Source organism: Lagenorhynchus albirostris, chromosome 2 (genome assembly GCF_949774975.1).
Source record: "Lagenorhynchus albirostris chromosome 2, mLagAlb1.1, whole genome shotgun sequence".
In the NCBI taxonomy this organism is placed as follows: domain Eukaryota; kingdom Metazoa; phylum Chordata; class Mammalia; order Artiodactyla; family Delphinidae; genus Lagenorhynchus; species Lagenorhynchus albirostris.
In genome coordinates this window covers 111,204,206-111,220,344 of record NC_083096.1, presented here as the reverse complement: position 1 = coordinate 111,220,344, position 16,139 = coordinate 111,204,206, and the positions used below count along the sequence as shown (strand labels likewise).

The window sequence follows — 16,139 nt, the reverse complement described above, 5'->3', positions numbered from 1 at the left end:
GATGATCATATGTTTTTTATTCTTTAGTTTGTTGATGTGGTGTGTCATACTGTTTAATGTGCAGTTGTTGAAAAATCCTTGAATGCCTGGGATAAATGCCACTTGATCATGGTGTATGATTGTTTTAACGTATTGTTGGATTCAGTTTTCTAGTATTTTGTTGAGGATTTTTGTGTTGAGTTCATCAGTGATATTAGCCTGTAATTTTGTGTGTGTGTTTGGTATCTTTGGTGTTGGTATCAGGGTGATGGTGGCCTCATAGAATGAATTTGGAGTGTTCCTTCCTTTGCAATTTTTGGGAATATTTTTAGAAGGATATGTTAATTCTACTCTAAAAGTTTGATAGAATTCCCCTGTGAAGCCATCTGGTCCTGGACTTTTGTTTGTTGGAAGTTTTCAAATCATAGTTTCAATTTCAGTATTTGTGATTGGTCTGTTCATATTTTCTATTTTTTCCTGTTTCAGTCTTGGGAGATTGTACCTTTCTAAAAATTTGTCCTTTTCTTCTAGTTTGTCCATTTTATTGGCATAGAGTTGCTTGTAGTAGTCTCTTATGATCCTCTGTATTTCTGTGGTGCCTGTTGTAACTTCTCTTTTTTCATTTCTAAGTTTATTGATTTGAGACCTCTCCCTTCTTTTCCTTGGTGAGTCTGGCTAAAGGTTTAAGAATTTTTTTTAATCTTTTCGGAGAACCAGCTTTTAGTTTCATTGATGTTTTCTGTTGTTTTCTTCATCTCTATTTCATTTATTTCTGCTCTGATCTTTATGATTTCTTTCCTTCTACTATGGAATTTTTGTTCTTTTTTTCTCTAGTTCCTTTAGGTGTAAGGTTAGGTTGTTTACTTGAGATTTTTCTTGTTTCCTGAGGTAAGACTGTATTGCTATAAATATCCCTCTTAGAACTGCTTTTGCTGCGTCCCATAGGTTTTGGATCGTTGTATTTTCATTTTCATTTGTCTCTAGATACTTTTTGATTTCCACTTTGATATCTTCAGTGTTCCATTGGTTCTTTAGCAGCATATTGTTTAGCCTCCACGTGTTTGTTTTTTATGGTCTTTTCTTTGTAGTTGATTTCTAATCTCATAGCATTGTGGTCAGAAAAGATGCTTGATAAGATTTCAGTTTTCTTAAATTTACTGAAACTTGCTTTATGACCAAGCATGTGATCTATCCTGGAGAACGTTTCATTTGCACTTGAAAAGAGTGTGTGCTCTGCTGTTTTTGCATGGAATGCTATATAAGTAATAATTTAGTCCATCTCGTCTAATGTGTCACTTAAGGCCTGTGTTTCCTTATTGATTCTTTGGATCATTTGACCATTGATATAAGTGAGGTGTTGAAGTCCCCCACTATTATTTTGTTACTGTCGATTTCTCCTTTTATGGCTGTTAGCATTTGCCTTATATATTGAGGTGTTCCTATGTTGGGTGCCTATATATTTATAATTATTACATTTTCTTCTTGAATCGATCCCTTGATCATTATGTAGTGTTATCTGTGTTTCTTATGACAGTCTTTATTTTAGAGTTATTTTGTCTGATATGAGTATTGCTACCCCAGCTTTCTTTTGATTTCCATTTGCATAGAATACCTTTTTTCATCCCCTCACTTTGAGTTTGTGTGTGTCCCTCGATCTGAAGTGGGTCTCTTGTAGATAGCGTATATATGGGTCTTTGTTTTTGTATCCATTTAGCCAGTGTGTCTTTTGGTTGGAGTGTTTATTCCATTTATATTTCAGGTAATTACCAATATGTATGTTCTTATTGCCATTTTGTTAATTGTTTTGGATTTGTTTCTGTAGATCTTCTTCTTCCCTTCCTCTTTTGTTCTCTTCTCTTCTTCTTTGGTGACGCTGTTTAGTGTTGTGTTTGGATTCCTATTTCTTTTTTGTGTGTATATCTATTGTAGATTTTTGGTTTGTGGTTACTGTGAGGTTTTTATATAGCAGTACATATATATACAAGACTGTTTTAAAGTTGCTGGTCTCTTAATTTCCAAATGTATCCCTAGTATCCTGCATTTGTACTTTCCTCTTCTCACGATTGCTTGTTTTGATATCATAACTTGTTTGTGGATGATTTCCTACCTTTACTGTATGTTTGCCTTTATTAGTGAGCTTTCCCATTTGTAATTTTCTTGTTTCTAGTTGTGGCCTTTTCTTTTCTGCCTAGAGAAGTTCCTTTAGCATTTGTTGTAAAGATGGTTTGGTGGTGCTGAATTCTCTTAGCTTTTGCTTGTCTGTAAAGCTTTTGATTTCTCTTTCGAATCTGAATGAGAGCCTTGCTGGGTAGAGTATTCTTAGTTGTAAGTTTTTCCCTTTTTTCACTTTAAATATATCATGCCACTCCCTTCTGGCCTGCAGAGTTTCTGCTGAAAAATCAGCTGATAATGTTATGGGGACTCCCTTGTATGTTATTTGTTGCTTTTCCCTTGTTGCTTTTAATATTTTCTCTGTTTTCAATTCTTGTCTATTTGATTAATATATGTCTCGGTGTCTTCCTCCTCGGGTTTATCCTGTATGGGACTTCCTGTGCTTCCTGGACTTGGGTGACTGTTTCCTTTCCCATGTTAGAGAATTTTTCAGCTATTATCTCTTCACATATTTTCTCAGGCTCTTCCTCTCTCTCTTCCCTTTCTGAGACCCCTATAATGCGAATGTTGGTGCATTTAATGTTGTCCCAGAGGTCTCTTAAACTGTCCTCATTTCTTTTCATTCTTTTTTCTTTATTCTCTTCTGCAGCAGTGATTTCCACCATTCCGTCTTCCAGGTCATTTATAAATTCTTCTGCCTCAGATATTTTGCTATTGATTCCTTCTAGTGTATTTTTTATTTTAGTTATTGTACTGTTCAACTCTGTTTGTTTATTCTTTAAATCTTCTAGGTCTTTGGTAAACATTTCTTATATTTTGGTCTGTGCCTCCATTCTTTTTCAGAGATTTGGATCATCTTTACTGTCATTACTGTGAATTCTTTTTCTGGTAGATTGCTTATCTCCCCTTCACTTAGTTGTTTTTCTGGGGTTTTATCTTGTTCCTTCATCTGGAGCATATTCCTCTGACGTCTCATTTTGTCTAACTTTCTGTGTTTGTAGCCTCCATTCTGCAGGCTGCAGGATTCTGCTTCCTCTTGCTTCTGGTGTCTGCCCCATCATGGGTGAGGCTGGTCTAGAGGCTTGAGCAAGCTTACTGGTAGGAAGGACTGGTACCTGCCCACTGGTGGGTGGAGCTGGGTCTTATCCCAACTGTAGGCTCTAGGCTCAGGAAGACTTTAGGCAACCTGTCTGCTGATGGGTGGGACTGTGTTCCCGCCCTGTTGGTGGTTTGGCCTGAGGTATCCCAGCACTGGAGCCTACGGGCTATTGTGTGGGGCCAGGTCTTGGTGTCAAAATGGCAGCCTCCAGGAGAGCACACACCTATGAATAATCCCTGGTACCTTCGCCACCAGTGTCCCTGTGCCCACAGTGAACCACAGCTGCCCCCCTGCCTCTCCAGGAGACCCTCCAATACCAGCAGGTAGGTCTGGCCTAAGCTCCTATGAAGTTACTGCTTTTTTGCTGCATCCTGATGCACATGAGACCTTGATGCGTGCCTTCTAAGGGTGGAGTTTCTGTTTCCCCTAGTCCTGTGGAGTTCCTGTGATCAAGTCCCGCTGGCTTTTAAAGCCAAATGCTCTGGGGGCTTCTCCTCCTGATGCCTGACTCCCAGACAGGGGAGCCTGATGTGGAGCTCAGAACTCTCACTCCTGTGGGAGAACCTCTGCAATATAATTATTTTCCAGCATTGGGGTCGCCTACCTGGCAAGTTTGGGATTTGATTGTATCATGAATGTGCCCCTCCTACCATCTTGTTGTGGCTTCTTCTCTGTCTTTGGATGTAGAATATCTTTTTTGGTAGGTTCCTGTCTTTTTTGTCGATGGTTGTTCAGCAGTTATTTGTGATTTTGGTGTTTTCGTGAGAGGAGGTGAACTCAAGTCCTTCTGCTCAGCCATCTTGTCTCGCCATTTATCTATTTCTGTTCTTTTTGATGATATCCATTCTGACAGGTATGAGATGATACATCTCACTGTGGTTTTGATTTGTATTTCCCTGATGATTAGTGATGTTGAGCATCTTTTCATGTGTTTGTTGGCCATCTGCATTTTCTCTTTGGAAAAATGTCTTTTCAGTTCTTTTGCCCATTTTTATGTTTGTTTCTCTTTCTTTTAATTTTATTTTATTGAAGTATAGTTAATTTACAACGTTGTGTTAGTTTCAGGTGTACAGCAAAGTGATTCAGTTATACATAAAATTCATATACTGTTTTTCAGTTTCTTTTTCATTATAGGTTATTACAAGATGCTGAGTGTAGTTTCCTGTGCTATACAGTAGTATTTCTTATTTATTTTATGTGTAGTACTGTGTATATATTAATTCCAAACTCCTAATTTATATCTTCCCTTACCTGCTATCCCCTTTGGTAACCATAAGTTTGTTTTCTATGTCTGTGAGTCTGTTTCTGTTTTGTAAATAAGTTAATTTATATCTTTTTTTAGATTCCACACATTAGTGATATCATATGATATTTGTCTTTCTCTGTGTGACTTACGTCACTTAATACGATAATTTCTAGGTCCATCCATGTTATTGCAAATGGCATTATTTCATTCTTTTTTATGGCTGAGTAATATTCCATTGTATATATGTACCACATCTTCCTTATGCATTCCTCTGTTGATGGACATTCAGGTTGCTTCTATGTTTTGGCTATCGTAAATACATTAAGTCCCCTACATGTGAGCGAGTTCCATTCCAAGAGCATCTACGTAAGTCCTGTTTGTTCGTAAGTCCAACAAAGTTAGCCTAGGTACTGAACTAATACAATCACCTCTATAGTATTGTACTGTAATAGGTTTATAATAGTTTTCACACAAATAATACATTAAAAAAACCCAAAATAAACATTTTTAACCTTACAGTACAGTACCTTGAAAAGTACAGTAGTACAGTACAACAGCTGGTATACAGGGGCTGGCATCAAGTGAAGGCAAGAAGAGTTACTGACTAGAGAAGGTAGAGGAGGTGGGAGGTGGTAGAGCTGAAGGATCATCAGCAATAGGAGAAGGAGGGAAAGCTGCATTTTCACTCACAGGCACAGGTTCTGGTTCCTTGCCAGATTCAATTCTATCTACCCTCTTGAAAAAACGATCCAGTGATGTCTGGGTAGTAGCTCTTATTTTCTTGTCATAGATGACACAGTAGCACTGGATTGTATTCTGGACGGCTGCTGCAACCTTCGTGTATGTTCTGGACGGCTGCTGCAACCTTCGTGTACGTTCTACATTTGGGTCCTGTGCCTCAAAAAGTAATAGTGCCTCCTCAGATAAAGAAGATCCTGTTGCCACTTCCTGCATTGTGAATGCCTTCAGTTCTTCAGTTACTTCTTCTTCCTCTTGTCTCTCTTCGTCATTTTTCTGGACCTCCAATTCCTGGTGCTTCTTAGCAGTACCAGCTACATCACTGCTGCTTTTATGCTTGCTTCTGGACATCCTGGGCTTGAAATAAAGATACTGTACTACTGTACCCTATACAGTACTGTACAGTAAAGTACACAAAAGCACAACCACTTGTAGAGGATGCACACACATGATGGTGTACGCCAGACACTTGAATTAACTTATGTAAATTAGTTCATGATTGGACATGTGAACACACATTTGCATCTTTGATGGCCATTCTGACTGGTGTGAGGTGATACGTTATTATAGTTTTGATTTTCATTTCTGTAATAATTAGTGGTATTGAGCATCTTTTCACGTGCCTATTAGCCATCTGTATGTCTCTTTGGAGAAATGTCTATTTAGGTCTTCTACCCATTTTTTGATTGTTTTTTTTTTGTATATTGAGCTGTATGAGCTGTTTGTATATTTTGGAGATTAATTCTTTGTCAGTCATATCTTGAGAAAGAAGAACAGAGCTTGAGGAATCATGCTTCCTGACTTCAGACTATCCTGTGAACTTACAGTAATCAAACTACTATGGTACTGGCATGAAAACAGACACATAGATCAATGGAACAGGATAGAGAACCCAGAAATAAACCCATGCACTTATGGTCAATTAATCTACAACAAAGGAAGCAAGACTATACAATGGAGAAAAGACAGTCTCTTCAATAAATGGTACTGGGGAAACTGGACAGCTACATGTAAAAGAAAGAAATCAGAACATTCTCTAACACCATGCACAAAAATAAACTCAAAATGGATTAAAGACCTAAACATAAGGCCAGATACTATGAAACTCCTAGAGAAAAACATAGGCAGAACACTCTTGACATAAATTGCAGCAATATTTTTTTGATCTGTCTCCTAAAGCAAAGGAAGTAAAAGCTAAAATAAAAAAATGGGACCTAGTTAAAATTAAAAGCTTTTGCACAGCAAAGGAAACCACTGACAAAATGAAGACAATCTTTTGCCTATTTTTGTTATTTGTCTTTTTATTATCAAATTGTAGTAGTTCTTCATATATTATGGATAAAAGTCTTTGTTATATAGTTACCAAGGTGTTCCCCAATAATCTCCAGCTCTGTCATTCATACCAAAGTGTAGAACCTTTCCAAATTGTCCCAGGATGGGTCTGTATTACCAGTTGTGTGCAGCAGAAGTAATATGTTGCTCCTGAGGTTAGGTTTGAAAAAAGGCTGTGGTTTCTGTCTCAGGCAATTGCTCTCTTACTCTGTTTCCTAGATCACTCACTCTGGGGGAGATAAGCTGCCATGTTGTGAGTAGCCCTACAGGGAGGCCCATGTGTCGGGGAACTGAAGTCTCTGACCGTTCTGGGCTGAATTATGTTCTTCCCAAATTCAAATGTTGAAGCCCTAACCCCTAGGACCTCAAAATGCGGCTGTTTGGAGATAGGGCCTTTAAAGAGGTGATTAAATTAAAATGAGGCCGTTCAGGTGGGCCCTAGTCCAATTCTTTTAAGAAGAGGAAATTTAGACACAAAAGGAGACATCAGGGATGTGTGCACACAGAGAAAAGCCATGCGAAGACACAGCAAGAAGGTCATCTACAACCCAAAGAGGCCTCAGAAGGAACAAAACCTGCTGACGCTGTGATCTTGGACTTCTGGCCTCCAGAACTTTTGGAAAATAAGTTTGTGTTATTTAAGCCGCTCAATTTGTGCTATTTTGTTATAGCAGCCCTATCAGACTAATACACTGGGTAACAAACAGCAAGGAACTGAGGCTTGATAACAGCCATGTGAGTGAGCTTGGAAGCAAATTCTCTAGTCCTAATCGAGTCTTGACATGACTGCAGCTCTGACTGACAGCTGCACTCAGATTCTTCAGATTCAAAAATTGTGTGAGATAATAAATATTTGTTGTTTTAAACTACTAACTTTTGGGCCAATTGCTACACAGCAGTAGATAATTAATGACAAGTCCTTGTATGGTTTGCAAATATTTTCCCCCAGACTTATTTTTAACTTTCCTAATTGTTTGTCTTTTAAAGAGCAAAAGTTTTACATTTCAGTGAAGTTCACTTTATCAGTTTTTAAAATGAATTGTGCTTTTTGTGTCACACTAATAAATTTTTGCCTAGACCAAAGTCCCAAAGATATTTTCCTATATTTTCTAGAAGCTTTATAGGTTTAGTTCATACATTTAGCTTTATGATCCATTTTGAGTTGTTCTTTAATATATACTACAAAGTAATGGTTTGAGTTCTTTTTTGCATATGGATATGTTATTGTTCTACCATCATTTGTTAAAATTATTATTCTTCACTTTTGAATTGCCTTGACATTTTATAAAAAATCAAGTAACCATAGATGTAAGAATTTATTTCTGGAATTTCTATCCTATTTCATTGAACTATAGGTCTATCTTTGTACCAATACCACACTCTCTTGATATCATTACTTTATATTAAGTTTTAAAATCAGATAATTAAGTCCTTCTAATTTTACAAAAATGTGTTAGCTATTCTAGGTCGTTTGCATATCCATATAAATTTTAGGATCAGTTTACCAATTTCTACAAAAGATCTTGCTAGGATTTTGACAAGGATTGTATAGAATTGATAGATTTATTGGTAGAAAACTGGCACCTTAATGGTAGTGTGTTTTACAGTCCATGAAAATGTCATGTCACTCATTTACTTAGATTGTCTTTAATTTCTCTTAACAATGCTTTGTAGTTTTCATTGTAAAAGTTTTTTTGCATGTCATGCTATATATATTTCTAAGTATTTTATTCTTTTTGAAGTGATTTTGAAAGGGATTATTTAATTTAATTTTTGGATTTTTCATTGCTAGCTTATAGAAATACAATTGATTTTTCTATATGTTGATTTTGTATCCTGCAACCTTTCTAAATTCATTTATTTTATTACATGTTATATATTATATATATATGTCTGATTCAATTAGCTAGTATTTTGTTCCTATGTTTTTATGAATGTTAATGAAGGATATTAGCTCTCTTTTCTTATAATGTTGTCAGGTTTTATCAGGGTTCTCTCCAAATCCTTTAACTTTTTTTTTTTATCCTTTAACTTTTATGTTTCCCATCTCTTCATTGCTTCTAGATACATTCTGGGAGAGATCCCCAACTAATTTCTATCTTACTAATTTGTTATCTGATGGTGTCTAGTCGGTCAGCCAACTCATCCACTGAGTTCATTTCAATCCCCATATTTTTCATAACCAGTGTCTCCAGCTTATTATTGCTTCATATTGCTAATATTCTCCCTTATCTCTTTGGTGGCATTTCTTTTACTCACTTAAAATTTCTCAGTTTTTTTGGGTCCATTAATTCTACTCCTCTAGCACAAATTGTCTAGTTTTCTAAAAAAATTTCTTTTGTGGAGTTATACTCCTCAGATGCTGTAATATTTTCCTCTGTGATCTCTTATTCCCTTGGGAGTGTCAGCAACTTCAGCTGTAATTCATACTTGAGAGGGAGGATCAAAAGCCTGAGACTAGGATTGTGATTCTTCTTGTGATGTTTTTTTTTTTTTTTCAGAGGGTTCGCTAAAGGGGAGCATGGATGAACGTCAGGGTGAAAAGCCTCTTGTGTTACAGCCTGGGTTCTGCTAGTTGCATTTTGCCCTTTCAGGAAGAGAACATGCCTGTAGGTTATTTCCCAGTTCCCCGGCATTTGCCATCCCTTTTCCAAGAGCTACTGTATCCTCTGCTACTTCCCAGACCCCAGGGTGGAAGGAAGTAAAGGAGAGAACTGTTGCAAGCCAACCTGTATGCATAATTATCAGCTTCCCCATGTTACTCTGCCTCCTTGGGCAGGTGCTGGGCTGAACCTGCTGTTTTCATGTCCATCTCGAGTTGGCGTGGGCTTTGATCCACCCAGGGTAATGTGGTTAGAAGAAGGCACAATCAGGGAGCCCATCTCTCCATTCTACTCCTTACCTCCATCAGTGTTCATCTATGACCCTAGGCTTTCCTTTTCCCACCGCAATGGTACCTAACTCCCTTTCATCTCCCAGGGGTTTGTCAGTGTTTCTGAGTTAGTCTCTAAGATCCATCATTATCCTGTCACTTACATGACATCTTCAGGATTAGACCTGGGGACTCCAGGAGGTAGTAGTATTGTTAGTTTGCTATCTTTTCAGGAACTGAATTCTACAGATTGAACTTTTAAGAAGCAGTGATGGCAATGAATTTCTGAAATTACTTCAAGGGTGTCTCAAATTCTCAAACATCTTTCCTACTGGGCTTCTCATGACATTGCTCAAATTTTCCGAGGGTGCAAGATGTTTCATTATATTCACAAAGGTTTTGTTATATTCCCAACTTTGAGGCAATGCAGTAATTCCCATATGCTGGTCCATGGACTGTTACATCACCATCACTTGGTGTACTTGATCAGAACCAGATTTCTGGGTCTCTTCCTAGAGACCAATCAAAATGGAGAGAGCTTAATAAAAATGGAGAGAGTTATTGGGAAATCTTTTTAACAAATGTCTTTGTGTATACTTCTGATGTATAATCAGGTTTGGAAACCACTTGGGGAAGGCATTACAACTGCACTGTCCACTGGTACCACTGGCCACAGTGGCTGTTAAGCACTTGATATGTGGTGATCCAAATAGATACGTACTGTAAATGTAAAATACTTACACTGGATTACAAAGATTAGTACAAAATTTAATAACATTTTTATATTGATTACATGTTGAAATAGTATTTTAGATACAGTGGGTTATGTATAATAATTAAAATTTTCACCTGTTTCATTTTACGTTTTAAAATGTAGGTACTATAAAATTTTAAATTACTTATGTGACTCATGTTAAATTTCCATTGGACAATGCTACACTAGAAGATATTATTAAAATTTAAATTCTAATTAGATGGGCCTACCATAATGTGAATAATCAAGAATTAGCTAAGCAGGTTAGTTAACTTATTAATTTGTTAATGCGGTCAATAAATATTTGTTTCTTCAATTCACTTTCCAAACTGCTGCCTGAGCATCTTTGCAAATCACACGTCTGATAATGTCAGTCAGCTCCTTAAAATCCTTCAATGCCTAATGTTGCTCTAAGGACAAAAGAACTAAATCCTTGTTACGACCTTGCAAAGATCCCTCATATTCTGGCCCATTTCTTCTCAGCCTCATCTCTAATTACTCATCCTCTGGATGGCCAGTAAGCACTGCTTTCCTAGGGGAGCCTTCCTTAGCCACTCCTCCTCCCTCCTGCTCCAGCCTAGGTAGGAGTGTGTGTGTGTGTGTGTGTGTGTGTGTGTGTGTGTGTGTGTGTGTGTGTGTGTGTGTGTGTGTGTGTCTTTCAGAGCACTTATTTCAAATTGTAATGATATATTCATAAATATTATCATTTGATTAACATCAGTTTCTCTCCCAGATAGTTAGCTCATTGAGCACAGGGACCTTGCCTTTTTGCTCATTTTGAATTGCCAACTTGGGTCACAGTGTCTGGTTCACAACACACAAGAAGACATGAAGACATGAAGGACTTGAGCACCTATTTGTGTCATGCACTGTGCTATTCTGTGTGATTATAAACATTAAAATCTATACTCTGCCTTCAGGGAAGTCATCGTTAAGGGAGACAAATATGGGAAGAGCAATAAAAACATAGTGAAGCAAGTGTAGAAGATAGAATGTGATCTAAAGAGGAAACAGCATGCATTCCTTTGTGGGGAAATTAGAAAAGCCTTCCCGAGGAGCTAACTTGAAGAATGAGTAGGAGTTGGTCAGGAGGTCAAGGTGGGAAAGCTTTCCAGACAGAGGAATGAAAAAGTGTAGTATGTTCAGGAAACAGCAGATTAGTTAGGTATGACTGGAGTATAATGACTGATGAGAAAGGAGGGAGAGAAGGTTGACAGGTAGTCAGAGGCCAGGTCATCAAGGCCTAATAGGCTTTGCAGAGCAGCTTGCATGTCTTCATCCCATGGGTAATCAGGAACCAGATTCATTTCCTGAGCTTGCATTCAGAGGTTGGGACACAGAAGTAAGTGGTCAGGGAAGAAACCACTGGTTGATTCTGGGTATGATTATTCTTCAGCAGGGGAGCATGACATACTGTGATTTGGATGGACTTATTATTACAACACAAGTAACTGTTCCCAAAGAATTGGCTGGATCTTTTATTGGCAAAAGCATGATTAGGATCAAATAAATAAATCATGATTCAGGAGGTTCAATCATAATTGATGAGCCTTTAGAAGGATCCAACAATTAGGTCATTGCTATTAGACAAATCCAGGACCTAATACAGAAGGCATACAGTTTGCTGCAAAGAAGTATGTAGAATAGATTCCTAAAACGATTTTAGAAAAAAAATTTCTGAAAAAAAATTATAAAAATGTTTATTTTTACCTTTTAAATACCTGAAGTCTGAAAGCAGCAATTTTTACTAGCTAGACTAATAGTTATGAAAGCAAACTAAAAAAATTCTGATTGTTTTAATTTCTCACTTCCAACTATTAAACCAAAACTTGTTTGTGTTTAGTAATTAAGTTTTGTACAAAGTTTTTAAGTTTTTCATTGTAGGAAGACTTGAAAGAAAAATACATAGTATTTTTCTGTGGTATATTGAATCATGTAGGAAATACTAAGAAACAATTAAAAATTATTTTAACTGAATATTTTGCATAGCATCTTGGCATTTGTATTGGTTATTAAATGGCTTAACCTCTTACAAATCAAAAACATGTCTGTGAGAAAAACTGAATATAATATCAATAAAGTTAAAGTTTTCCTTTTTTAATGAAATACTCCTTTTAATGCAAATATTTATAGTAATATTTTGAAAAAAATATTCACATCAATTACATGACAGCAAATTGAAATAGAAAAAAATGGAGCTATTTTCTGGGTTTTTTAATTAATGCAAACTATTTACAGAATAATAATGGAACATACATGGAAGAAATAAGTTATCCTGGTTACAGAGGAAGGTCAGTGAAATCATAGGGAGCTAGGTTAGAATTGTGTCTCTGCAACTTTTTTGCCATTTGACCTTGGGCAAAATCTCAGTTCTTCATATGTCAGTTTGTCTAGGATTAAATGCATTAAAGCATTTAGTACAGTTCCTCACATAAAGAAAATACCTAATATATATGTAAGTAAATCATTAATATAATGATTATTATTGTTTTTCTTAGTTTTCTGTTCACTTCATTTTTTTTTTAAATTGTATTGAAGTATAGTTGATTTACAATCTGGTGTTAATTTCTCCTGTACAGCAAAGCGACTCAGTCATATATATGAGTATGAATATGAATATATATACTCACATATATATATAGAATATGAAAAAGATACATATACTCAGTTATATATATATATATTTTCTTTTCCATTATGGTTTGTCACAGGATATTGACTATATTACCTGTGCTATACAGTAGGACTTTATTGTTTATCCATTCTATATATAATAGTTTGTATCTGCTAATTCCAAACTCCCAGTCCTTCCCTTCTACACCCCTTGGCAACCAGAAGTCTGTTCTCTATGTCTGTGAGTCTGTTTTTGTTTCATAGATATGTTCATTTGTGTTGTAGTTTATATTCCACGTATAAGTGATATCATATGGTATTTGTCTTTCTCTTTCTGACTTACTTCACTTTGTATGATAATCTCGTTGCATCCATGTTGCTGCAGATGGCATTGTTTTGTTGTTTTTTTATGGCTGAGTAATATTCCATTGTGTATACATACCGCATCTTCTTTATCCATTCATCTGTCAGTGTACATTTAGATTGTTTCCATGTCTTGGCTATTGTGAATAGTGCTGCTATGAACATAGGGCTGCATGTATCTTTTTGAATTATGTTATTTTTCTGGGTATATGCTGAGGCGTGGGATTGCTGGATCATATGGCAACTCTAATTTTAGTTTCTTGAGGAATCTCTGTACAATTTTCCATAGTGGCTGCACCAATTTACATTCCCACCAGCAGTGTAAGAGGGTTCCCTTTTCTCCACACCCTCTCCAGCATTTGTTATTCATAGACTTTTTAATGACTGCCATTCTGACTGGTGTGAGGTGGTACCTCACTGTAGTTTTGATTTGCATTTCTCCAATAATTAGCGGTGATGAGTATCTTTTCATGTGCTTAACAAGCCATCTGTATGACTCCTTTGGAGAAATTTCAATTTAGGTCTTTTGCCCACTTTTTAATTGTTTTTTGTTTGTCTGTTTTTTGTTTTGTTTGTTATTGAATTGTATGAGCTGTTTGTATATTTTGGAAATTAAGCCCTTGTTGGTAGCATCGTTTGCAAATATTTTCTCCCAATAGTAGGTTGTCTTTTCGTTTTGTTTATGGCTTCCTTTGCTGTACCAAAGAGTGTGAGTTTGATTATTCCCCATTTGTTTATTTTTGCTTTTATTTCTGTTGCCTTGGGAGACTGACCTAAGAAAACATTGGTACGATTTATGTCAGAGAATGTTTTGCTATGTTCTCTTCTAGGAGTTTAATGGTGTCTTGTATTATATTTAAGTCTTTAAGCCATTTTGAGTTTATTTTTGTGCATGGTGTGAGGGTGTCTTCTAACTTAATTTATTTACATGCAGCTGTTTAATTTTCCCAGCACCACTTGCTGAAGAGACTGTCTTTTTTCCCCATTGTATATTCTTGCCTCCTTTGTCGAAGGTTAATTGTCCGTAGGTGTTGTGTTTATTTCTGGGCTCTCAATTTTGTTCCGTTGATCTGATTGTCTGTTTTTGTGCCAGTACCACAGTGTTTTGAATACTGTAGCTTTGTAGTATTGTCTGAAGTCTAGGAGAGTTATGCCTCCTGCATTGTTCTTTTTTCTCAGAATTGCTGTAGCAATTCTTTTTTTTTTTTTTATGGTTCCATATAAGTTTTAGGATTATTTGGTCTAGTTCTGAGAAAAATATCATGGGTAGGGCTTCCCTGGTGGCGCAGTGGTTGAGAGTCCGCCTGCCGATGCAGGGGACACGGGTTCGTGCCTCGGTCTGGGAAGATTGCACATGCCACGGAGCGGCTGGGCCCGTGAGCCATGGCCGCTGAGCCTGTGTGTCCGGAGCCTGTGCTCCGCAACGGGAGAGGCCACAACAGTGGGAGGCCCGCATACTGCCAAAAAAAAAAGAAAAAAAATATGGGTAATTTGATAGAGTTCGCATTAAATCTGTAGATTGCTTTGGGTAGTATTGCCTTTTCTTTTTTTTTTTTTTTTTTTTTGCGGTACACGGGCCTCTCACTGTTTTGGCCTCTCCCGTTGTGGAGCACAGACTCCGGACGCGCAGGCTCAGCGGCCATGGCTCACGGGCCCAGCCGCTTCGCGGCATGTGGGATCCTCCCGGACCGGGGCACGAACCCGTGTCCCCTGCATCGGCAGGCGGACTCTCAGCCACTGCGCCACCAGGGAAGCCAGTATTGCCATTTTAACAACATTAATTCTTGCAATCCAAGAGCATGAGATATCTTTCCATTTCTTTGAATCATCTTCAATTTCCTTTATTAATGTTTCGTAGTTCTCAACATGTAAGGCTTTCACCTCCTTGGTGAGGTTTATTCTTAAGTATTTTTTTTGATGCTATTTTAAAGGGGATTGTTTATTTACACTTGCTTTCTGCTATTTCATTTAGTGTAAAGAAATGCAACTGATTTCTGTATGTTCATCTTGTATCCTTCTACCTTGCTGAATTCATTTATCAGTTCTAGTAGTTTTTGTGTGGAGTCTCTAGGGTTTTCTATATATAGTTTCATGTCATCTGCATATAGTGACAATTTTACCTCTTACCTACTGATTTGGATACCATTTATTTCTTTTTCTTGTCTGATTACTGTGGCTAGGACTTCCAATACTATGTTGAAGAGAAGTGGTGAGAGTGCATTCCTTGTCTTGTTCCAGATTTTAGTGGGAAGGCTTTCACTTTTTCACTGCTGAGTTTTATATTGGCTGTGGGTTTGCAAAAGCTTCATAAATAGACTTTATAATGTTGAGATATGTTCCCTCTTTACCCACTTTGTTCAGAGTTTTTAACATGAATGGATGTTGAATTTTATCGAATGCTTATTCTGCATTTATTGTGATGGTCATGTGGTTTTGTCTTTTCTTTTGTTGATGTGGTGTATCACATTGATTGATTTGCATATTTTTAACCATCTTTGTGACCCTAGGATGCATCCAACTTGGGCATGATGTATGATCTTTTTTTTTTTTAATCATCTTTATTGGGGTGTAATTGCTTTACAATGCTGTGTTAGTTTCTGCAGTATAACAAAGTGAATCAGCTATATGTATACATATATCCCCATATCCCCTTCCCATTTATTTATCTTTATTTCTGTTCCTCTAGGAGGTGGGTCAAAAAGGATCTTGCTTTGATTTATGTCAAGGAGTGTTCTTCCTATGTTTTCCTCTAAGAGTTTTATAGTGACTGGCCTTACATTTAGATCTTTAATCCATTTTGAGTTTATGTTTGTATATGGTGTTAGGAAGTATTCTAATTTCATTTACATGTAGCTGTCTAGTTTTCCCAGCACCACTTACTGCAGAGACTGTCTTTTTTCCATTGTATATTCTTGCCTCCTTTATCAAAGATAAGGTGACTATATGTGCGTGGGTTTATCTCTGTGCTTTCTATCCTGTTCCATTGATGTATAATTCTGTTTTGTGCCAGTGCCATACTGTCTTGATTACT

The 16,139-nt window shown here is 36.9% G+C and overlaps 1 long non-coding RNA gene across 2 annotated transcripts in view; it reads left to right on the top strand.

Annotated features, from left to right (window-relative positions):
- The window catches only part of LOC132514656 (uncharacterized), a 112,231-nt gene that overhangs the window by 9,276 nt on the left and 86,816 nt on the right, over positions 1-16,139 (top strand). The window lies entirely within an intron of this gene.